Below are 24,961 nucleotides of genomic sequence, written 5' to 3'. Positions count from 1 at the left end.
TCAGGGTTATATATACAAGTCCTGCGAGATATGAGTTGTTTTTCCCCAGAAGTACGTTTTTATTTCTTCGGGGTAAACACCTACGTGTGGAATTTCTGGGCCATAATTTTAAATTCCCAGCAGGAGCGTATGAGTTATCCAGTGGCTGTACATCCTCAGCAACATTTGATACCGTTGGTCTTTTCATTTCAGACATTATATTGGTTATAAAGTGATAGGTAATGGTGGTTTTAATTTGAGTGTTTCTGATCACCGAGGACATTGAACAACGTTTCATGTATTTATTGGCTATTCTATTTCACATATTTATTTGCTCATTGCTTTTTTTTAAAAAGTGTATTTATTTATTGGGGCGCCTGGGTGGCTCAGTCAGTTAAGCGTCCGACTTTGGCTCAGGCCATGATCTCGAGGGTCCCACGTCGGGCTGTGTGCCGACAACTTGGAGCCTGGAGCCTGTTTCAGATTCTGTGTCTCCCTCTCTCTCTGCCCCTCCCCTGCTCATGCTCTGTCTCTCTGTCTCTCTCTCTCTCTGAAAAATAAATAAATATTAAACAATTAAAAAAATGAAAAAGATTTTTTAAAAGTTTATTTATTTATTTTGAGAGGGAGAGAGAACAGGCACGAGCAGGGGAGGTGTAGAGAGAGGGAGGGAGAAGCCCAAGCAGGCTCCAAACTGTCAGTGCAGAGCCCAGTTCGGGGCTTGAACTTGTGAAGCGTGGGGTCATGACCTGAGCTGAAATCAAGGGTCGGACACTTAACTGACTGAGCCCCCCAGGCGCCCGGTTTGCCCACTTCTTCTTGGCTCATTTGTCTTCTTCTTATTGTGAGAGTTACTGGCATATTCTACATAAATAATCATATGTATATCTCACCATGTGTGTACTACCCTTCTGACTCTGAGCTGAGTAGCTTGACTCCAGAGACTTGCTTGGGAGGACAAGGGAAGGGGGATGGGTGGAATATCGGCGCGAAGACTTTCTGGGGCTGTCGGTGCAGCAACTGAGGCAAGAGGTTCCGTGGCGCGTTCCACGACTACAGTGGAGGAGGGGGAGAGGCTGAGGGGCGTCGCTGTGGGGTGGGTGATGTGCAGGGGGCAGGAGAAGGGGGAGTCCAGAGGATGGGGAGAGCTGGGCAGAGCGTGTCGGCCACTGTCTGTCCCGGCCGGGCCACCAGCAGCAAGAGTGACCTCGCGCATGGCAGTGAGACCGCGCACTCAGGGGCCAGAGGTCAGCACTGAGGCTGGGGACTCTGAAGAGTGCCTGGCGGGTCCGTGGGATGGGTTAGAACTCACTCACTGCCTGCAGGGCCACGGGGCCCGTCCACACCGGCGCCCTTTCCGGTTTCCCCTGAGGCTCATCTGAACACGCCTGGCTCGTTGTGATGGTTGTGGTGGCGTTACCGACAAGGGTGTGAGTTTCCAGGAAGTAAAGGTAAGTCACCAGTCAGGATTTACCTACCTGATACTGGCCCGGAGGCCCGAGGTCAAGGAGGCGGCTGATGCGGAAAAGTGGTTTGAGACAGCGCCGGACATTCACACTTGAAGCTGGAAATGTCAATTGCCGCTTGAGGTAAAACATTTGTTTTCCAGAGTAAATGTTACAGCCTCCGCCTTTTGGGACCGTGTGCCATTCAAGTACACGCCTACAGGACAGCGATACATCTTGGAAACAGCTTTCACTCCTAACCCATATTTGTGTTAAAGTGCAAAGCCATTTAGTCCTCCAGCTCGTTGTAATCGTCAACACAGAGGGCGCATAAGAACATTTCCTTCATTATATAAAAATAAAACAAAACCAAGTACTTTTCTCTGCGTTAGCTTCCTTTTGAATACTAATGCACGAGAGCCCGTATTAAATTAATCTCAGCTGTCACAGTCACACTTGGCAAATGAATCATAAAATAGTTTCCTCTTCAGATGACAGGTTGTCCTTGACAGCAAATTAAAATCTTAATAAGGGTTTCCAAAATACACATGCATACATACATGCATAAGCTTCCTTATTGGAGCTCAGTGTCAAAATACAAATTATTGGGCTTTGTATTTCAGAAACGGTGCGCTTTTAAGAACATCTTTCAGACCTTTTTATCTGGTGGCTTCACATCCTCTCTACGCTTGAGTACCACTTACTTACCTTCACCATAATTGTTCTGGAAATCTTAGAAGAGGCGTTGGATAATGTTCTATTTTTTAGAATTATATAAAAATCATTTGTTAGCTCTTTATTGAAATGGTACACATATTATGGTATATTTCTCTACCTCCTACCTTTCCTTGATAACAGTGGCTTCTCGGGGCTCTGATGGAACAGAGAGAGAGGTCAGAGAACAGCTGCAGATGCAGATTCCCGGAAGGTCACAGCCCAGGGACAGAGGCTCACCAAGAGACTGGGACTTAATCACGAGCGAGTGAGTACTTCCCCTCTCCCATGCCCTGCCAGCACGTATTATAACAGTAGCTTGTAATGGGGATAGCTGAGGGACTCAGACGCTAAGGAGGAATTCTTGGAGAAGCCCCAAAGACGTCACGGGAGACGGTACTAGAAAACTCTGAAGTCTTGGGCACGTATAGCTACAACAAACATAAATGCAGACTGGATCTCACATGAAAGGTCTCTTTACCTCAGTTCCCAATACTCAGTAGGTCATATCTTTCCATTAAAAAAAAAAAAAAATCACAAGCACGCGCAAAGGTGAGAAAAAGTGCAGTCTGGAAAGACAACAGAAGCATCAGATGATGTCATCACTTCGATCTGACACAGACTTTGGAATTCTTTACAGTAACTGTGATTAACATGTCAGGGCCCTGGTGGAGAAAGTGACAACGAGCAGTAAGAGACAGTTCAGGAAAAGCTGGGAGGTAGAAACTGTTTGATGGGCTCCTCAGTGGAGTAGACATGGCTGGAGAGAGAATCACTAAACTTGAAAATATGTCAAGGGGAAACGTCCTAAACTAAGATGCAAAGAGAATGAAAGAATGGGGGAAAAAATAGAAGGAAGGAGGGAAGAAGGCAAGGGAGAGTGAAAGATGTCTGATATCTGAACTTTATAACGTCTGTGGTAATTTGGGGATGGGGTGAGAAGTACATGACGAGGGTCCAGTCGAGATCACATAGTCTTGGAATGTGTATCCCATGAGCAGCTGCCTGAGTAGTTTCAGCGGATGTAGTTTCAGCCCAGCTTGGAGAGGCATGTTGTAACTGGAATTTATGTAAGACACTTTTTCCTGGCCCTGTGACATCATCCGTTCGTTCCTGATCTCGATCCCGTCCTTTCTGGATCTGGGAGGTGACATTAAGTGCTAGCAAACGTTACGTGCTGTATGGTTCAGACTCCTCAGTTTCCTGGCACTTGTGTCCAGACTGCGAGCCTCCACGAGTCAGCTAGCCTGGCAATGTTCTGGCGATCGTGATGGTCTCTTAATACTGTCTGCGTATCTGGGACAATTAAGAGCAAATTGTAAACGATTCGCAGGCCAATTGTTCTCCATTTCGGTATTCCAGTATTTTTATAGGTTTTTAAAATAAAATCTCACTTAAGTATGTACTTTCTGTATGGGAAATGTGGAACGATTTCAAGATTGCTGTGTTTTTAATAGCCGGCATTGTACTGTTTGCAAGCTCATGTTTGATTTGAGAAAGCTTAATGCCTGCTTTAATTTTCTGCAATACTTCCCTACAAGATCGCATCGGATACTTGATGATTAGGTTTTCCCTGGAGGTTCACCAATGTGGCCTCATGACGACTGAATTTTTAAGTGGGATGTTTCCCAGATATTTCTTGAGGTTATATTGTCTTTATTCTGTTTGGGTCATCCAAAGTCAACAGACTCGTAACTAAAATTTTGGATCAAAGTCTGTTTGGTTTAGTCTGAAACACCGCAATGTTACACGGCCTTTGCTGAGAGGCTGAGTGGGTTTGAGGTCGTGGGCTTTGGAATAAGTTTCTTGGGGTGGAATCCTGTCCCTATGGCTTAGAGGATGTGTGCCTTTGAGGAAGTAACTTAATCTCTACATTCCGATATATTTTTATAAGTAAAACTGAGATAATACTGGTTCCTATCTTAACTCATTCTCAGGGGACTAACGGAGTTTATACGCACACATCATTCGGAAGATGGCTAATGTAAACACTCAGTGACCGCTCCCCATTACTTTAAAACTGCCTTTGGGGGCGCCTGGGTGGCTCAGTCGGTTGAGCGTCCGACTTCAGCTCAGGTCACAATCTTGCGGTCCGTGAGTTTGAGCCCCGCATCAGGCTCTGTGCTGATGGCACAGAGCCTGGAGCCTGCTTCCGATTCTGTGTCTCCCTCTCTCTGTGCCCCTCCCCCATTCATGCTCTGTCTCTCTCTGTCTCAAAAATAAATAAATGTTAAAAAAAATAAAATAAAAACTGCCTTTGGCTATAAAAATTATCCTGTCTTGGGGCTCCAGGTACATGTTGCGAAAGCCGGCTGTTCTATTTGGTAAAATCATTTGTTAGAAGATGCACAAGTATGTGTAGTCCTGAAAGACACAGCAAGGTTTGACTAACTGGTGTTTTAGTTGGAGAAATGTTGGTTTAAAACTCTGCATGCTAGTTGATTTCGGTCTCCCACGATAGTTGGAAACATGTACTTTTGAAAAAAAAATTTAGCGTTTATTTATTTTTGAGAGAGAGAGAGAGAGAGAGAGAGCAAGCTGGGGAGGGACAGAGAGAGAGGGCGACAGGGAATCCTAAGCAGGCTCCATGCTGTCAGTACAAAGCCCGACAAGGGGGCTCAAACACACAAACAATGAGAACATGACTTGAGCTGAAGTCAGACGGTCAACTGACTGAGCCGTCCAAGCACCCCGGAAACAAGTACTTTTCATATAGATTAGAAACCATGTTAGAAAAATTAATCTCTGAGATTATTGTGAATTTTTTGTGTTTTGTGCTATATTGATATGGTTCAGTTGGACTCTCAATTGTTAGAACAATCCGTTCTTTTTCATAATGGGGATGGGGGAGGCAGAATAATGCTCCCCCACCCCAAAGATATCCACATCTAGATCTCCAGAATCTGCTAATATGTTATGTTACATGGCAAGAGGGAGTTAAGGTTGCCGATGAAAATAAGATTGCTAATCAGTTGACCTTAAAATAAGGAGATTATCCTAGATTCTCCCCGTGGGCCCAGTGTAACTACAAGGGTCCTTGAAAGTAGACGAAGGAGACAAAGGGAAGGGAGGTGTCCGATTTGAAGACAGAGGAAGGGCCGTGAGCCATGGAATGCAGACAGCTTCTAGAAGCTGGAGAAGGCATGCATTCTTCTTAATATCTCCAGCAAGGAGCACAGCCTTGTTGACCTGATTTCAGCTCAGGGAGAACTATTTGGGAATTTTGACTTTCCAAACCATAAGATAATGAATTTGGACAAAATCTACTGGACCTTCACTTTGGTCCTGAATTTCTACATACAGCACCAAAGACACGATCCAGTAAAGAAAAAAAAATGATGTGACATCCACCCCCCTGCTCCCCACCCTCTGCCACCTCCCCACACATGTACCACTTGATGAATGAGACTTAAACCTGGCTATTTTAAATCTTTCAGATTAGGAGTTATTTGTTACTGTAGCATATGAATAACTTCATCTCTTCTGACTAGTAGAAGCCAGAAGAATCAACCTGCATGTGTCGTGTGGAATCTCTCAGAACCAGATTTGAGACCGAAGCTCTTTCTGTGAGCTCACTTAGTAGATGCCGACCCTGGAAACACTGGTAGACGAAGTGGATTCTAGGATTAAGATGGCACTGGAGGGAGGGGATGTTATTCGCTTGAAGCTATTTTATTGGAAGATGAAAGGCAAGAATGGACTGTCCTCTTGAAGGACACAACTGCTTGCAGCTGATAAGCACTTCTGTTACGTTCCTGTTTTGGCGGGACGACGTACAACAGACGAACCTCAACAACTGTAGCAACAAATTCAAAAATGAACGTGAATTTTGCACAGCACATTCTGGTGAAAACATTGCTCCTACTATGAGTAGTTGTACAGGGTTTAATGTGCATACACATCATGTGGGAACCTTGTTAAATGCAGACTCTGATTCAGTGGATCTCAGGTAGGGAATAAGATTGTGCATTCCGCAAAAGCCCTGTATGGCGCCGATCCAGGGACCACACTTTGACAAGCAAGATGTAGAACGCACCTGTAAATAGAATATTTTTATTTTGTTGGAATGTATAATTTCAATTTTAGCAAATAATGATACATCCAGGCAGGTAATAACTATAGTTGTAGTTTCTGAAAATATGATGAATTCACCAGCTAAATTAAAATCCTTTGTCTGCTACCCATTCTCAACATTGGTGTAATCTCATAACGTATCATTTCCGTTTGGCTCAGAAAGGATTCCTCGCTGAAAATTATTATCACAGATAAAAGAGAGAGAGAGAGAGCGAGCGCAATAATGTCAACATATAAATGAAGAAGAAAAGCATATTCTTAAAATAATTCAGGTTATTTCTTTCTTATTTTGCTTTGTTGGATGGAAGAAAATATGACAGTTTACATTTATCAAAGACGATTTACAGTGAGGATTTGGAATGTTGCAGTATATTACTAACCATTTGTTCTTTAGCATGAAATAAGATGCTCCGTGGAGGAAATGCATATTCAATGGCAATAGTAATGTTCATGCCAGGCTAAAACCCAAAGCCAAATGTTATAACAATTTAGAAAACAAAACTCCTAGCCATTATCTCTGTATTTTTTTTTTTTTTTTTTGGTGACTGGTGCACCAACCTTTCTAGATTCAAATATCTGTTTTAAAAGTAAAAGCAATCTTCTTAAAGTCAAACTACACATCCATTTATTATTTGAATGCTTCCTAGCAAATGTCTGTTATACAGTTATTTGAATAAAACTGTTGGTTAAATACCAATTCTACTGTTATCCTTATTTACAGAATGGAGAATTGAGGCCCAAAACCCTGAGACATCCAAGATCCTATTTCCAGCTAAGAAAACCTTAAAACAGAGAACAGGAGGAATCCTTTAGCTATGCATTTTAGAGAAAAATCATGTAAAACCACATTGGGAAGACTGCAATAAGGTATACTAGATATTGAACTTAAGTTTTGCCTGCTTTATTGGAGTTTACTTTTAGAAATATGTATTTGGATCATGAGTTCTTTTCTAATCTTACCAAATCGAGAGATGTGACTCAGATAAACATTAACATGTCACTCCCATTGAAAAATTGTGAATCAGTAATTTTTAATGTTCCGTGACTGCCTATTGCAAAATGTTTTTGTACATTAAATGTCAAATGACTAACACACAAAACCAAAAAACCTTGTATGTATTTAAGAAACTAACAGGCATTTAAAAAAAATAAACTTTTAGTTTTGGAGTTTTTTGTGTATTATTAATTGTTGATGTTAACTCTCACTGTTGATTTAACCTCGATCCCCTGGCTGAGCAGAGCTTTTCAGACTCGCTTTGTCCACCTTTGTATACTGTCCTCTTTGGAAGGGGACTCACCAGGCTCAGCCCACACCTAAAAAGTGGGAGTTAGGGGGACACCTGGGTGGCTCAGTTGGTTAAGCGTCCAACTCTTGATCTTGGCTCAGGTCATGATCTCACAGTTTGTGGGTTGGAGCCAAGCGTTGGGCTCTGCGCTGATGGCCCGAGCCTACTTAGGATTCTGTCTCTCCCTCTCTCTGCCCCTACCCCGCTTGTGCTCTATCTCAAAATAAATAAACTTAAAAAAAAAAAAAGTGGCAGTTAGAGTCTGACTCTGAGTGCAGAAATCTGCATAAAGGATGAGAGATACTCTTGCATGGGAATTTGTTCTTTCTCATTTATTTGTTTATTCGTTTGATTATTTATTTCTGTTGGCAGGGACTCACGGATGTTTATTTTTATATTTTGGGTTATGATCCAATAGGAATTCAGTTCGTTGCTCAAATTGTTCCAGCTGTGGCCATTGGGAACTCTCCTAGAAGTCTCCCGTGTTCTTTCAACCCCCCTTGCCTTGTGGGGTTACGGCTGTTGACAGTGTTGCTTGCTGAATTCCTCTTACTCTTTGGTGCTACAAACATGCCCCGGGCTCATCGTGTGTATTTCCTGAACCGCTCCTGGAATTGGCCATTTCTTTGAAGAGCCTGGTTCCTTTTGCTGGAGTCCAGATCTGGGGCTGGTGTGCACATTGTCATTGGTGGGAGTGATTGCTTCTTGGTCCTCTTAGTTGCCAGGAGCATAGAAATATATGAGTGTCTTCTATCTCACATATATGTGTAGATCTATAATATTCTTGTGTGTAGACATGTGTATCTATATCGAGCTGAATACGAGTTTATAGTTCTGTCTGCAACTCAGTTTATCACATGCATCCATTCGAGGCTTCTCCAATGCTTATCTGTAACTTCTCGCTCCTGAAACGAGAACCTGGTTCACACCATCTATCATCCGTTTACTTAATTGCTCCGTTCCAGTATACGTGCATTGTGGTTTTCCCGGTGGGAAAGTATACATGCGTAGCTTTGTCAGCTAGACTATAGGACTTACGTACGGTTTCTTTTGACTCTAGTCTTACAGACTACACCCACCTCAAAAGTTAACTTAGGTCAGAACTTCTTTCCTCCTCATTCAGTGAGATGTTTTCATACGTGTGTAATTCGGTTAGACTTTCGTCACCCTCTGCATTCCATGTTGGGCTCCTGATACCTCCTGACTGATTTGTTTTAAATTTGCATACATTAAAGCTTATTCTTTGCCCTAGAAAGTTTTCTATGGGTTTGGACAAAAGCATAAAGTCACGTGCCCACCACTGTAGTGTTGTCCAGAATAGTTTCACCGCCCTGAAAATCCCTTGTGCTTTATCTCTGGGCTGTGACCTTCACAAGTGTCCCTCCTGTGGAATAGTTCTCCTCACCCCCGGCCCCCATCCCCTTTCTCTCTTTCTCTGTAGAGTTCCCCATCTATTTCCTCGATGCCCTCACCTCCTGACTATGTTTTTGTGTTATCCCTTTGGGTGAGACATAACTGTTAGATGGGCTGGAGTGGAAGAAAGACCTCCCCCAGCTGAGGTAAGGCGAACCAAGTCTTCTCTCCTGAAGGGTAGGTCTTTGGTACAGAGAAGGTTCTGGCTTCACCTGGACTACTCCTCCTCTCTCCTTGCCAGAGTCACAGTGCTATTTTTCCGGGGTCTTTACCATGAGAACCTTTTGGGCTACCTCGAGGCTTGGCCAGGAAAGTGGGAGCCCCCACCCTTAGAACTGTGACCTCTTACTATTCCACACCATCTCTCAGCAGTTTGTGGAAATTATAATTTAAGTGGAATCCTCCGTTTATGGCTCCCGAAGCTTCTGGTCCATGTGAGCAGAGGCTGTGGCCTTCCAGATTCTCCAGTCTCCAGATTTCAAAATGGCAGGTTGCCCTGCAGCCTTGGTTCTCTGATGGGTCCAAGAAAAGTCACTTGCTTGCGGTTTGTCTAGCTTCTTCCGTGTTGTAAAGATGGGAGTGATAGCTTCTCAGCTCTTTACCCGTTGAAGATGAAATGGGTAGCCCGGCATTAGTTTCTTGAGTAAGTTTTCTCCAAAACTTCTCATTTACCTTGAAAAGAACACAACTTTACATGGGATAATGGCCAAGCAGCAAACGCCTACAGGAACATTCTCAAACAATGGAGACAGTCAACCGTATTTTACATGACTCATGGTTAAAAGACCTTGTGATGTGGATCCAGTCAAACAGAAACTCATGGAGGAAGTGTTGAAACATTACGGCTGTTCTCAAATATTTGAAGGGCTGCCCTGTGACCGCCCAGTCAGCTGGGTTGTGTGATAAATGGATTAAAATTATGTGTCAAACAGACTACCAAAAAAGAATGCATTTCTTTTCCAAGTTTATTTAGAATGTCAAAGGTCAAGCACACACACCTAATTTTCCTGCTCTGGTTAATGCGTCGTGTCAGACTGTGTGCAGTCTTCTGAATTACCTACCACTGTTAGGGTTTCTTTGTTGACTAACTTAGGGCTGCTCAGCGCTAGGAACACACACAGTGGAGATTTCACTGATAAACTGCCAATGCTCTCTGCGTCTTCTCTGCCTCAAAGTTCGCCCTGTTTTCTGAAGCCAACATTTCCTTCTAGGGTCTCTTGCTTTATGGTCCTAGATTATCTGTGCAAGCACTTTGGGGTTGATGTCAGATGCAGCGAAAGTCACAATCACGTACAAATGGTTGAGACCGTCCATTGCGAAGGTTCTGTCAGGGCCTGAGGACCTCGTCAACAGGAGGGAGCACAAACGTCAGAAAGTGATGTTAAATGCCACTTAAGAGGAAACTGGGGAGATTAAGAGTGTTTTCTCCTGATTCACACGTCCCCCATTCACCAGCCTTGAGCTTGTCTACTAGGATCTGCACTCCATAGCCCACTGGACAAAGGTCTCTGTGTTTGTGTCATTTGGCTGTCGCTCATCTCACCTGGGTTTCAAGAGACAATGGCCATAGCAGGTGTCATGCCTGCATAGGCACAAACAGCTGAACATTGCCTATGTTTTTTCTCAGCAAGCGTCAAGTACCCCCCCGCTTCTGCAGAGTCTTGAACTTGGGGTTCTGGGACTCCGTCATGACAGTCTCATTCAGCTCCTGGAAGGTATTTTTTTTAAATATAATTTATTGCCAAGTTAGCTAACATACAGTGTATACAGTGTGCTCTTGTTTTTGGGGGTAGATTCCCATGATTCATCGCTTAATATAACACCCAGTGCTCATCCCAATAAGTGCCCTCCTCAATGCCCATCACCCATTTCCCCTCTCCCTCCACCCTCCCATCAACCCTCTGTTTGTTCTCTATATTTAAGAATCTCTTATGGGTTTGCCTCCCTCTCTGAAATTATTTTTTCCCCATTTCCTTCCCCCACAGTCATCTGTTAATTTTCTCAAGTTCCACATATGAGTGAAAACATATGATAACTGTCTTTCTCTGACTGACTTATTTCACTTAGCATAATACCCTTCCTGGAGGGTACTTTGAAAAGAAAAGGACCTATTTGCAAAAGAAATGTAAAAGGCTGATATGAGAGTTTATATATTGTTGATGGTCATAAACTTGTATGACAATAACAAAAAACATAGACCCAAACCCTCATATTGGGAAACGAAATGGCTCCAAGACATCACTGACTTGTGTCTGTCCAAGCAACTCCAACTGACTACTTAATGCTTGAAAACTGATTAAGTCTAACCACAGACATCTTTTCTAACAATATTTATATTAACCCTTTAAACTGCCTTCATACATACCCATTCTTTTAAGGATTCACAAGACTCTTGAGTAAGATTAACACTGCCTTGGCCTTCTCAACGATAGTCACTTATGTTTCATTGTTTATCGCTTGAAATCTACAGGTATGATTCTTCTATCATCAGATAGCTTGACTAACATATCCCCGTATCAGTCAGAGTTGGCTTTATATCAGATTTCAAGTGGTCCATGAAAATATGGAGCCAACTCTTCATCGACTTGTTAAGAGCAACCAAGTCTCAGACGATAGTCTTTCACGTAGACATCTTTGGAGACCGTTCTTTGTACACAGCATTCATATCACATTTTTTTTTCCAAACAAGGTTAAGTAGCGAACATGGGTTTGTTGGTCTTTGTTATTCTCCAATTTCCTTCCTATTTTGTCATGTATTTTCCCTCCTCTTAAGGTGACTTATAGGACATTGTAAATATTTGGTCATTCTTTAATCACCCAAGTGGACGTTCCATATGCTTCAGACTGGATGTCAAGTTTATGAAACACTGTTTTGATTATATTCATACAAATTGTTTTATATTTATTATGATATTTTAAATTTCCAATTTATTTGCATTCAATATCAAGATTTTTGTGGAATATCAAGATTCACTATGTTCTCTTATTCTCTTGAGCGTGTTAATTGTACTTTTTTTTTTTTTTCAGTTTTTTTTTTTTTTTCAACGTTTATTTATTTTGGGGACAGAGAGAGACAGAGCATGAACGGGGGAGGTGCAGAGAGAGAGGGAGACACAGAATCGGAAACAGGCTCCAGGCTCTGAGCCATCAGCCCAGAGCCTGACGCGGGGCTCGAACTCACGGACCGCGAGATCGTGACCTGGCTGAAGTTGGACGCTTAACCGACTGCGCCACCCAGGCGCCCCTGTACTTTTTGAATGTTTTCTACTTTACAAAATTGTTTTCTCTTCAAAAATTTTTTTGCTCCTTGCTTTCTCCTAGGAAGTTTTCTTGAAATATCTGTTAATGTTTAACTATCTGTCGATGTTTACAAGTGGATCCCTAAAAAGCTAATTAAAAGCTCTGTGTTCACAGCGGAGTCGGCGTGTGGTTGGATATGGATCCATTCATTCTCTTGCTGGAGGCAAAGATACAAAAAATTGTAGACTTTAAAATTTTTCCTCTGAGACCAAATTTTGTCCCTATCTTCTGCCTGAGGGCAGATCAGCTTTTGATCGTAGGAGTTGAGCAGGGGGAAGAGAAAGATCACGCAGTTGAGGTCATGATCTTTAGCTTAATTCCTTAGTTTTACATTCAGGCCTATGTATGTCCATACATGGTATCTGCTGGGGTGCCGAGTCCCCCTGGAGGGGAGAGGCAGAGCCACCAGGCTTGGAAAGGGAAGGGGTCCTGCATCCCTCATCGCTCTGTGCTCACGCCATCAGTCACCCTGGTTTTGAGTCCCCTCTTCTCCACCTGTATGTAGTACCGTATACTTCTGATTCCTGATCTTTCTCAAGGTCTTCGTTGAAAAATCCACTCAGGATTCAGCTTCTCTGTTCCACGAAGTCCATTTCCACTCTCTGTCTGCTTTCTTTCCTTCAAAGATTTGTGAACATCTCTCGTCCACAGCTGCCTCTCCTTCATTCACTTTCTCTGGGAGTTTATGCTTTTCTGTCATTTTAGTAGGACTTCCAGAAGGAGCAGACATACACGAGCATGTATTTAATCTACTACTTTTGGGGCGGCTGGGTGGCTCAGTCAGTTGGACGTCCAACTTTGGCTCAGGTCGTGATCTCGTGGTTTGTGGATTCAGGCCCTGTGTCAGGCTCTGTGCTGACAGCTCAGAGCCTGGAGCCTGCTTCGGATTCTGTGTCCCCCTCTCTCTGACCCTCCCCCACTTGTGTTCTGTCTCTCTGTCTCTCAAAAATAAATAAACATTAAAAAAAAAAATCTACTGCATTTAACTAGAATTCCTACAATGTGCTTGCTAGAAATGTTTTGAAACTTATTTCTAAACCATATGACAGCTGGAATGCATTACTGAACAGAGCAGAGCCTTCCAATTTATCATTTATGCATAAGTAATGGAAACCTGAAGGAGACTAAGTGTAGGGTCCCCGAGGTAGAGATTGGGATTTCTCTTTGGGTGGATCCTCTCATTGCTCTTGGAGGAAATGATGTGCAATTTCACATGTGTGCTACAATTTCTGTATAAATTCATGTGGGATTGAGGTCTGTACTGCATCATCTTTGTTATTTCAATGGATTAGCCTAAAAGCGGTTTCTTTGTTTTGAGCCGTGCTTCCATTTGGAAAATGAGGACTGGATACATAAACAAGGCAGTAGTCCCGTACAACTGGAGCATTTTGAACCCCATTTTGGAGTTAGACGACTTAATGATGAAAAATTAGGCCTTTGCTCTTAGACATTTGCAAGTCCTTCGACGGGTAGAAGAATGTGCCCACATTGTCTCTGCTCGATGCTCTCTGAAGGAATTTCATGGTGAATTTCTTAGCCTGGGTTGGCTAAGAACATCTCCAGTGTTAGTTCTTCAAGGGGTTATTTAAGAATGAATAAAATATAACTTTGGGAAAGTGGAATATGCTATTTGTAGTTTCTGGCAGACAGAGCGTCTTTGAGCGTCTTCGAGTGTAGACATTTTGCTTGTCAATGAACCTCCTGCAGGACGGAAGGCAGAAGGTGAGAAGGACATCAGCCCGTCTTCCCCCTTCTTCACATTGGAATCCAGCCCGGGGAAGCACCGTTATGTGGGCTGGACAAATAGTCACAGAGCGCTTGATGTTACTGGGAAGAAGGGGATTGAAACCCACGCCCACAGGCAGAATTACCCAGAACTGCAACGACGTACAGACCCCTTGTACAGACCCCTCCAGAATCTTGGAAGAAGCTCAATCAGTGCTTCCCCAGGGCAAGGTGTTTTATAAGACTTGTGAACATAGAAGGCCACTGCCTCTTTCCACTCCGACGTCCCTCCCTGCTCTGTTCCTGTGGGCAGAGAGCTTGAGGATATGGCTACAGGGAAGGTGAGTCAGGGATTCATTTAGTTTGGGTTTAATGAGAAGTATTTATGTAATTCAACCATTTTTTAACATTTGCGCGTGGAAATGGCTGCCAGAAATGTCTTTCTCAAGGACACGAAACCCATTCCTTTAAAATGTAATCGTCAGGAGGGGTAGGGCCCGTCTCCCGGTCTCGGTGGGGAGAGCCCCCCAACCTTGATAATCGCCAGGGAGCAGACACAATGGGCCTAATCGCGTTTGCACTGACCAACCCGTGTGACTTTTCACTTCTGTGACCCCACTAAGCCCAGTTCGCCCTTCTCTGCCCCCCTCAGTCTCCCTCTAAAATGCCTGGTGACCTCTATACTAGTCAAAGTGATGTGGGAAACCAAGGCAGAAGGAAATGGCAGATAAAATTAAATTTCCTTATAATCTGCAGCCCGTTGACAAATTAACTTGAGGCTGGCAGAGTAAAACATTTCTCCAGGAACCCCCTACTGTCTAAATGTTAATGCTTTGCTAGAGGGAAAAACAACCCTAGCTTGACAATAGCTAGGCCTCCAGCATCCTGGGAGTCTTCTTTAGCCTATGAAAATCTCCTTGGAAACTTCCCCTTGACTTTACCTCCCCCAGCTCCATAGTGTATAATCAGTTTTTCCTCACGGTCCCAGGGCAGCTCTTCCTTCCCATGGGCCCTGACCTTGTTGCTTCAGTAAAATCACCATTTTTTGCACCAAAGCTGTCTTCAAGAATCCTTTCTTGGCTGTCCTCTCTGAACCGTCCCCCCTCCCCCACCATCCCCAAACCCCCATCAGAAGGGGAGTCCGGTCTACACCAGACCTCCTTCCCTACTGCGGTGGTGAATTGTCCTTGCCACCCTGGTGCCTGGCTTTGTGTATTTAAGTCCCAAACTCTGCAGTCAGGCATCGATGGTGTCTTCACAGCGTCGCATGGTCCCCGACGGTGTCAGCCTGCTCAGGCTGCCATAATAAAGATACCACAGACCCGGGGGCTTAAGCAACAGGAGTTGATGTCCCCCAGGTGTGGGGGCTGGGATTCCTTCCCTGGGTGTGGGACAGCTGCCTTCTCCCTGTCTTCCCACCTGCGGCCACCTCTGTCGTGTCTCTTCTTAGGAGGGCACTGATCCCACCTGCAGGCTCCGCCCTCACGGGCGAATCACCTCCTCAAGACCCCGCCTCCACATACCCTCCCTTTGGGACTCAGACTTCAACATACAAATTCTGGAGAGACGCGTGCACACGCAGCGCAGACCGAGCGGGGTGCACAGAAAATGTCCCATAAAAGCAAATGTCCCGGTGACACTGTGTGAATCCAAGAGCCATCTGATTCCGTGATATAATCTCAGTGGGACACGTGGTTTGCCGTTTGCTCTTGTGGATGCCAGAAAAGGTTGGACTCTGTGTTTTTTCCAGAGTTCTCGAATGTTACATGTGACGGTTGAAGTGTTGTTAACGCAGAGTACTTATGGTCTGTCGCTGCACAAGAATTCTTGAGATGCTCTGAAGTCCTACGGCTGAGGTGAGCTTGGCAAAGACGTCCTTAAACTTGACGAGAATCCTAAAAATGTCCACAAACCTTCACCAATGAATTGTGAAGGTGACCTGAGCTTCTCAAAATCGATGATAATAAAAACTCAAATTCTGGCCAGCGTGGCTGCAGAAAAAAACGGAACTGTTTTTTATAATGTAATGTAATTTATAATATAATATATAATATAATAATATATAACATAATAATATAATCTAACATAATAGTATAATGTAATTTTATAATATAATATAATTTATACTGCAAATTATGTAATTTATAATCTAAACGTGTTAGAAAAGCATTGCCATATGAAGAGGTGGTCAACGAGAATATAGTCAAAAATCAAAAATGCAGGCTAAAGCATTATAGAGGTATGTTGGCAGCTAATTAATAAAAAACCTTCTTTTCCCCCTAGATGTGATGTTTGTGGCATTTACTAGTTTTTTTAAAACTTGTATGTTACGGAGGTGCTTATTTTCATTTCAAACCAATATTCAGCTTTCATACATATTTTTACTGTTACACTGTTACACTGTATTCTTTTTCTTAAAAAAATTGTTTTTGGGGGCGCCTGGGTGGCGCAGTCGGTTAAGCGTCCGACTTCAGCCAGGTCACGATCTCGCGGTCTGTGAGTTCGAGCCCCGCGTCGGGCTCTGGGCTGATGGCTCAGAGCCTGGAGCCTGTTTCCGATTCTGTGTCTCCCTCTCTCTCTGCCCCTCCCCCGTTCATGCTCTGTCTCTCTCTGTCCCAAAAATAAATAAACGTTGATAAAAAAAAAATTGAAATCTTTAAAAAAAATTGTTTTTGTAATGTTTTTATTTATTTTTGAAGGAGAGAGAGACAGAGCATGAGCGGGGGAGGGGCAGAGAGCGAGGGAGACACAGAATCCGAAGCAGCTCCAGGCTCTAAGCTGTCAGCACAGAGCCCGATGCGGGGATCCAACTCATGAGCTGTGAGATCATGACCTGAGCTGAAGTCGGATGCTTAACCAACCGACTGAGCCACCCAGGCGCCCCTGTTTTGTTTTGTTTTTTTTTAAAGACTATTTTCCGGAGCGGTTTTAGGTTGGCAACAAAATTAAGAGGAAAATACAGAGATTTCCCATATACCCCCGCCCCCCACTCGCATAGGCTCCCTACTATCGACATCCTTCAGCACAATGGTCCTTCTTCATTTTTTTCTAGCAGAGGATAAACCTACATGCACACTTTTTTTTTTTTTTAATTTATAGAGAAAAATCTAAAGCTGCTCCAAAGCCTCAGTAATGAATGAGGCACATGTGTGTTGTCTACGTTCCCTTTTCTTCTCTGGAAATTTCTCAGCCCAAACCATCCTTTGCAAGAAGCAAAAGCCACCTTCTCCTCCTATTCGGGTGTGTACTTGTACAACGAATTTGTTTTATCTCCTGCTTCCTGTAGGTGGAGCTAAGTCCTCAAGCATATGTTTACACGTCTTGGAAATTCCCCGGGAAGGAAATCCTTGAAAGATGTCAATGCCTGAGGCTCAAGGCCCTTGATTCTTCTTACTCTAAGGGGCGCTCCCAAGTGCAGGATTTGGTGCTAAAGAAAAACCCATTGTGGAGACGCAAAGTCCCGACTCTGCTTCCTAGTCCTTGCAGGGAGCCTGTTGTAAGTGGCAATTCATAGCGATGTTGCTGCATTTGGTATTTTGTCTAAGGTCACGTCTGACTTCTTTTGTGTTTTGTGAAAAACTAAACTGTTACACTGCCCATTATCCATTGTCCTTTTTCACGGGTGTTTCCTGTGTGCTGGTCTTGTCCCTTGCTCTGAATGACTGAATGACCACATGTCACCAGTTATAATGAGCTCTCACTCTTGCTCTCGGCCATTTCACAAACACTGCTTATCTGTGGACAGAGGGATGCCCTTTATTACTTCCCCATATGGTTTTTAAGGGATGGGAGACCACAGCGCGACAGGCCAACAGGAAACCCTAAAAAAGAAACAGGAAAAAAAAAGAATGTTTTAAAGAATCTGATTGTGTCCATACCGAGCTGCTGATAGCACTGTACTTGTTTACTGATTCCAAAACCAGGAAGAGACATTTCATACTTTAAATAGAAAAGAAAAAGCCAAATAATATTTCAAGGACTTTAGATCTCGCTGTTAATGTAGAAAATATTATTAAATAAATTTTCTCGTGTCTTAGATGCTTTTTAATTTACCTAATGGGGTATCGAGTGCAGTTTACTTCTTGAAGTAAGAAAAAAAGGACTCTTCAAAAAGTTTTGATGTGTTTCTATTCTTTCCTCTTAGTTCCCAGTTTTCAAGCCAGTATGAATCACAGGCAGAATACAAACAAACCCATGATTTTAACCATAACCTGAAATATTGTCTTCAACTTAAGACATCAGAATTCTTCTGAGGTTTAGGAAGAAACAAATTCTGGCAGCAAAGTAAATTTTATACTCCACGTTTTGAAGCTGCATATTAGAAATTTGAACAGTCTTGTGTGCATTTGACTTCTCTAAAGCCGTGGTGTTTTCAATAATCAACTATTATTGGATTTTTGGATTAGTATGTGGATTTGCATATTGGGTTAATTTCATTAATATGTGAGTTTTAAATTTATGTGCCAAGTACTTCTCAAAATGCTGGAATAGTCGACTTCACGTATCTGTTAGCATTCAGAGGTGTAATTTACTATTAGTTTTTTGGGTTTGAGGGATTAAAGAAGAATTAATACTAAAGAGATAAATGACAAAATTTGTGGCTCTCAAAACAACATCCAGGATTCTTCTGTTTTTAAAATGCAATTAAATTTTCTCAAAGTTCCACTTCCTATTATACAAACTATCCCTTGTTTTGATTTATTAAGTAGACAGTAAAGCCATATCCTTTTTACACGTTTTTCTTAAGACTCCATTAAACCAAATGGCTTTCCGGTCTGTGCCCCATTTCAGGTCAGCTAACAATTTTATATTGATTTGCGAAAGGGACTCCATTACAAAAACCTTTTGTAATTATCTAAATTCCATGTGTTTAGGAAGCTTTTGAGACATCCTGGGATAAGCCAATTTCCATAATGTTGAAAGAGAATTGTGTGGTGGGTACAATGCTTGTCTATTTACTCAGACTTGTCCATGAGTAAGTGTATGATTTAATAATTAAAAAATAAAGAAAAATAATTTTAACCTTGAGTTGTACTGTTGTTTCCTACACACACATAGACACACACACATACACACACACATACACACACACACACACACACAGAGCAAACCACTAGCTACTATGTTCTCCTGAGAATGCTAGCAACCACAATCTTTTTTTTTTTTTAATTTTTTTTTTCAACGTTTATTTATTTTTGGGACAGAGAGAGACAGAGCATGAACGGGGGAGGGTCAGAGAGAGAGAGAGGGAGACACAGAATCGGAAACAGGCTCCAGGCTCTGAGCCATCAGTCCAGAGCCTGACGCGGGGCTCGAACTCACGGACCGTGAGATCGTGACCTGGCTGAAGTCGGACGCTTAACTGACTGTGCCACCCAGGCGCCCCATAACAACCCACAATCTTGAAGATAGAACTAAGAAACCAGAGATGATATTCTATGTGAGGTGGCAATTTCAATAGATTTTATATACTACAAAGTTTAGAGAGAGATTCTTAACATGTAAGCATTAGACTGGATTCTGAAACGTCGAAAGCCTGCGAATTGACAAAGATGTACGAAGATCACTGAAGGTGTTACGTTTGTGTAGGTATTGAGAGTACATTTACATTTTTGAATTTTTATTTCACTTTTTAAAATGTTTATGTATTTATTTTGAGAGAGAGAGCAAGAGAGAGAGGGAGGGGCAGAGAGAGAGGGAGAGAGAATCCCAAGCGGGCTCTGCATGGTCAACTTGGAGACCGATGCAGGGCTTGAACTCACGAACCGTGAGATTATGACCTGAGCCGAAACCAAGAGCCAGATACTCAACTGACTGAGCCACCCAGGTGCCCCTCCATTTACACTTTGAAATGGATACCAGGGGCTAGCGGGTGGGGGGAATGAGGAGATATTGGTCAAGGTGTACCAGCTTGCAGTTATAAGACCAGTTAAGTCTGGTCTAATGTACATCTAATGGGATCTAACGTACATCGTGGTGATTATGGTTAGCGATGCTGTATCGTATTCTTGGAAGTTCCCGAGAGAGTAAATCTTAACTGTTCTCATCACTAAAAGCAGTGGTGATCATGTGACCTGATGAGGTGGTAGCTAATTCTAAGGTGGTAATCATTCTGCAACACACAAGTTTATCAAATCAGCAGGTGGCACCCTTACACTTACACAATGCTGTGTATCAGTTGTATCTCAATAAAGCTGGAAGAAGGGGATCATTTCTTAAGAGAAGGAAAAGAAACACTGAATTTGAAGATACCTTCTAACGGGGTAGGTGGTTTCAAACCGACCATGCTCAAATCCGTTATTTCCAATTCTCTCCTTGCTTAGGGCTGGCTCTCTGGCCGCAAAGGGAACTGAGTTAGGGCAATGGGTTTCCAGGGTCCTCTGGGCGGTGGCCTTATTTAATAAGGCATGGCTTCTGCAGTCACTAGTTGGATTTGATTATGTCCCTTCCTGACATTTTCATTCATCTGATTGCCGAGGCCTAATATGTTAAGCAAGATGAGGTCTGGGGCCAGGATGATTTTCCTTTGAAAGCATCAGACCAGATTTAAATATTTGGTCTTCCCCCTACCTACCCTGTCTCTATCTAATTCAATTAAATATTTTCCCATGACATGTATGAAAGCCCCCCCAAAACAATCTAGAAAGGCATGCCTTCAAACCCGCTGACTCGACCATGGATCGAGACACGGAAGGTGTGGATATGATTGGGCTGTTCTGACATCAAGTGTCTTTTATTCAGGAAGCGTGGGGGGTAGCCCTGGGAAGGCAACCGCCTTGAGCATAGGGGCCTTTCAATGGATCTCTATTCCTGCCCCATCCATTAGTCCCACGGCCTCCCTTGCCCTTCGCCTCCCGTCCCGCCGGTAGAGGGGGAATGGATGGGAACGAAGGAAGAGATAAGGCAGATCGTGGCGCATCACAGTGCAGTCCACCTGAATTGCACAACCTCACCGAGGCCGAGCGTGTCCTCCAGGCATATGAAAACATTGGTTTGCGTTTCCTGAGTGCTCGCTACCTCCCCTGGGCTGTGATGAGATCACAGGCTGTCATAGATTTGAAAGGAGTTCAAGCGAGCGAGGCTGGCATTCCAGCAGAAAGCCCCTGAATCATTTGTCAAAAGTCAGCCACGCACGTGAACGATGTCAGCAGCTCCCCGGGAGCTAAACTGAACGTAGATTCGATTTTAAAACACGCCACGGGATCTTGGTGCCGTCCCATTTATCGGCAAAGCCAGGGTTTAGCTGCCTGGTCCCTTCCAGGTACTATCAGGTGACTACCCTTTGTGGAGTTTGGAATCCCTCACGCGCTCCCTTCACAGAGGGGTTTTGGAATGAAAAGCTGCCCTCCTGCTTATCACCTTCAGTGTGTGCAGCTGGCTCGCACCTGTGATCCACCCAGACCCGAGACTCTTCTCGAGAAGGATCTGCAGGCCAGCCTTACCGGAAGGGCGATGAAGGGATACGGCTAGATTTTTCCATATTAGAGCCATAAAAAGTCACCAAAACAATGTTATCTTTTTGTTTACTACAAAAGGGACAAGTGTTCCATGAATTAGGACATCTTTGTCATTTTTTTTTTCCTTTTTGAGGGAGAGAGTATGAGCGAGAGAGTATAGAGAGAGCATCCAGAGCAGGCCCCGTGCTGACAGCACAGATCCCGACGTGGGGCTCAAACTCACAAACGGTGAGATCAGGACCTGAGCCGAAGTCAGGTGTTCAACCGACTGAGCCACCCGGGCGCCCCGAATCAGAACATCTTCAAATGCACCTCTAGGTTGTTGAAAGACACATAACTTCGGGGACCTTTAAGTGGTGAATAATGGAAGATTCCTTTCTTTATTCCTTTGATAATTCTGCCTAAAGGGCACCCATATTTCCCCCGAGAAGACATTGTCTTTGTTCTTTGTTCATTAACAGATGTTTATTCATCGTAAGTTGGAGTTAAATGATCCGTTCTGCCGTGCTGCTCGCTGCCTCCCGTCCCCTGGCACAGTGACGCCTGCATATGCACCACCCCTCACGGGGGCTATTTTGGGGAAGGTCCCTTACCACGTCTGGGAGGGAACAGTTGGGCGGCTGTAGCCGTGAAAGCTGCTATCGCCTCCTGGAGGGAGTCTGGAGGTGCGGAAGGGACTGCATTATAAACACTATGTAGTTAGAGTGCACACGCCCCACTTACTTATGTCAACGAGTTCAATCTAGACGTCTTATTTTAAAACCGTATGCATCAGTCCCTCTTTGGAGAAACTCGTGGAAGTGTATGAATAAAAACTCACTACTTTAATTATTGTTAGACTAAGGCCAGCTCTCGTGGCATTTACACATACTTTGTGTGGAGATCAGAAAACATTTAGAAAGCTTTTGGGGGCCACGTGGGGAAAAGGAAATGGACCCTTAAAAATCTGAAAGCTCGTGCAGGTTCTAGAACTACCAGCAGATGGCACAAGCACCTATTTTATAGTCAGCAGGAAGCCTTTCATTAGCAGGAAATAACCTAAAATGGAATTTTTCTCGTTGCTTATTAATTCTTCATGCACTGAAAACATAAAGACTTCACTGGCACTAGCATCTAAAACTAAAACGTAGAAGTTGTAATACTTGTGTTAGGGTCATGACAGGACCATCCTATACGACGTCTGACTTTCTGAGTAAAGGAGACCTTGGCTCTCTGGTCCAATTCCTGTATTTAATAGCCAAGGAGACTGAGGTCCTTAACCTTGAATTAAGGACACCAGCTGGGGAGCTGATGAGAATCCCGGTCACATCGCGGAGTCCAGCCTTCCCTGACTCTGCAGTGCCTCCTCTCATCCCAATGCCGTTTTCGCCGCATAATGACAATTTGGGGGTGGTAAAGCCTCATCGAAGCCAACGGATGCCTTTCAGCTGGTGTTTATCTGAGGAGGTTTTTCGGTTTTCCCGCAAGGGATCCATCTTCCCAGAACGATGGCATCGTCCGGGAGAACGGGATCTCCTTCTGTCTCCTTCTCTACTGTTTTCTTACAGCCTCTGTTCTCAGCTGGGAACGGGCGATACCGTTTTGCCAAACGCTGTCTTCCCAGCCTCTGGCTGTTTCTGCATTGGAAGGAAAGGGATTTTCCAACACATGTGGTTGATTCTAGGAAGACGTTTCCGGTAGAGTCAACAAATGCCATACTAACAGGAACGATGGAGGCGAGCTCACCGCAGTTGTGGTTACGAAATGCCAATGGGATGTACACACCAGCCTTCAAAAGAGGAGGCTGATGTGAAGTTGTGTGATGACATCGTAGAAGAAAAGGGCGATGAGGCCTTGTGTTCGGAAAGAAAGCAATGTGCCCCAAATAGTCACCTCACCTGCCCATGACAAGGACTGAAAATTGACATGGCAGTCGTGGACTTTTCAAAGACGGGACATTTATCTTGTAAATTACACGCCTTCGTGGGGCGTCTGGGTGGCGCAGTCGGTTAAGCGTCCGACTTCAGCCAGGTCACGATCTCGCGGTCCGTGAGTTCGAGCCCCGCATCGGGCTCTGGGCTGATGGCTCAGAGCCTGGAGCCTGTTTCCGATTCTGTGTCTCCCTCTCTCTCTGCCCCTCCCCCGTTCATGCTCTGTCTCTCTCTGTCCCAAAAATAAATAAACGTTGAAAAAAAAATTAAAAAAAAAAATTACACGCCTTCTTTGTGTTCATGTTGCCAAATGGCTTGAAAACGGTCTGAAGGCTCCTAAATGATTTATGCCATAAGTAACCTATTAGAGGCTTTTGCCGAAAAGCTGAGGAAAGAGAACTTTTTCTGGAACACCAAGATTTTCCACAAGATTGTTTCCTTTCCTCAACAGGTAATTCTTTCCCTCGGCCGTCGAAAATGGGGACAGTAGTCTAAGAACGGAATAACGGTCAGTGTGTTGTAATTAGAGAACACAAGTTCAACAGAACTGCCGTCCGGTTAGAAAAAAAAGATGAGTTACTTTACAGAATTCTTCAAGTGTTAGGTTAAAAGGTGGTTTCCTTTTGAAAGTGTCTGGAAATCAAATGGCCTAGGTTATTACACATTTTTTTTTTTTTTAAATTTTTGGGACAGAGAGAGACAGAGCATGAACGGGGGAGGGGCAGAGAGAGAGGGAGACACAGAATCGGAAACAGGCTCCAGGCTCCGAGCCATCAGCCCAGAGCCTGACGCGGGGCTCGAACTCACGGACCGCGAGATCGTGACCTGGCTGAAGTCGGACGCTTAACCGACTGCGCCACCCAGGCGCCCCTAGGTTATTACACATTTAACTAAGTTTGAATTCGACAAAGACTATCCATTGGGATATGTATTATAGAAGCGAGCTGCCCGGCTCAAATAACTTATTTTTCATTACCACTACCAGGAAGCAAAATGACCACGCAATTTTCGGCATATGCTACCTTTGCACAGAAGGACCTTTAGCAAATAACTGAATGTCCGGGTCTTGGCTTGCTCATAAAAGTAAATGGCCTAATCAGATGTTCCTCTGGAACCTTCTGAGATTTACCATTTGGTGATTTTACCACCTTATTCCAAATAAAGAAGCAAGAACAGGAAACTTCTGATTTTACTGTGAGATTTCTGTCTGAATAACTGGGAAGATTTGGTAAAAGAAATCTTATTTGTAATACCTATTTGGTTTTTTTTTTTTTTTTATTTCTTTTTTTTTTTTTTTTTGAGAGAGAAAGGGAGAGAGACAGAGTGTGAGCAGGGGAGGGGCAGAGACAGAGGGAGACACAGAATCTGAAGCAGCATCCAGGCTCCCAGCTGTCAGCACAGAGCCTGATGCAGGGTTTGAAGCCACGAACTGTGAGATCATGACCTGAGCCGAAGTCAGACACTTAATCGACTGAGCCACCCAGGCACCCCTGAAATACCTATTTGAATTGGAAATAATCCCTTAGAGAACATGACTTCTCTGCATTAGAAAATATCCTGTGGCTCAGTCGGTTAAGTGTCCAACTTCGGCTCAGGTCATGATCTCGAAGTTTGTGAGTTCAAGCTCTGAATCAGGCTGTCAGCACAGAGCCTGCTTG

The 24,961-nt window shown here is 43.7% G+C and overlaps 1 long non-coding RNA gene across 1 annotated transcript; it reads left to right on the top strand.

Moving 5' to 3' along the window:
* Positions 1-23,585: 23,585 nt before the first annotated feature.
* Positions 23,586-24,553, top strand: LOC123591059. Its single transcript, XR_006709097.1, has 2 exons — positions 23,586-23,956; positions 24,178-24,553. It is a non-coding gene; the product is annotated as an uncharacterized LOC123591059 (long non-coding RNA).
* The last annotated feature ends 408 nt before the right edge of the window (positions 24,554-24,961 follow it).

This window comes from Leopardus geoffroyi, chromosome B4 (genome assembly GCF_018350155.1).
Source record: "Leopardus geoffroyi isolate Oge1 chromosome B4, O.geoffroyi_Oge1_pat1.0, whole genome shotgun sequence".
Taxonomy (NCBI): domain Eukaryota; kingdom Metazoa; phylum Chordata; class Mammalia; order Carnivora; family Felidae; genus Leopardus; species Leopardus geoffroyi.
The sequence above is the reverse complement of the archived record's forward strand: the minus strand, read 5'-3'. Positions and strand labels throughout refer to the sequence as shown.